Here is a 524-nt window from a genome sequence, read left to right as displayed (position 1 = left end):
CATCCAGCAGTGTAATTATAGTAAAGTGTGCTATTTCTGAATTTCAGTGTGTATAATATTCAGTCAGCACCTGTCTCTAGACACAGGGAGCCGACAGACCAGTTGGAAATCTTTCTCATTCTTGAGCTACAAAGAAATACAGACAGGCAGAATGCTGGGGAAAGAGAATGTCAATTCATGTAGTAGTATATTCAGCTGTTCTTGGTTCTATCCTGCTATATTTTCAGGAGACTCCTGTAATGGTTACCAGGGGTTGAAGAGGCAGTCTGAATATTGCACAGAGTTCAAACACTATTAGTATTATCTAGGGACAACATATTCTTCCTGGAATAAATTGTTAATTCAAAGATAACACAGTCATACAGATCTGGTACCTGTGAAGTCCTTGGTTGTTTTTAATAAGTTCAGCTCAGCCTCTGCAGCAGCCTATTAAGCTACGTACACACTTCCAATTATTATCGTTGGTAAACGAACGACGAACGATCCTGCACGATATCTGCGAACGATCGTATAGCACCGATCCT

The sequence above is a fragment of the Pyxicephalus adspersus genome, chromosome 2, assembly GCF_032062135.1.
Source record: "Pyxicephalus adspersus chromosome 2, UCB_Pads_2.0, whole genome shotgun sequence".
Taxonomy (NCBI): domain Eukaryota; kingdom Metazoa; phylum Chordata; class Amphibia; order Anura; family Pyxicephalidae; genus Pyxicephalus; species Pyxicephalus adspersus.
This window is presented reverse-complemented; position numbering follows the sequence as displayed.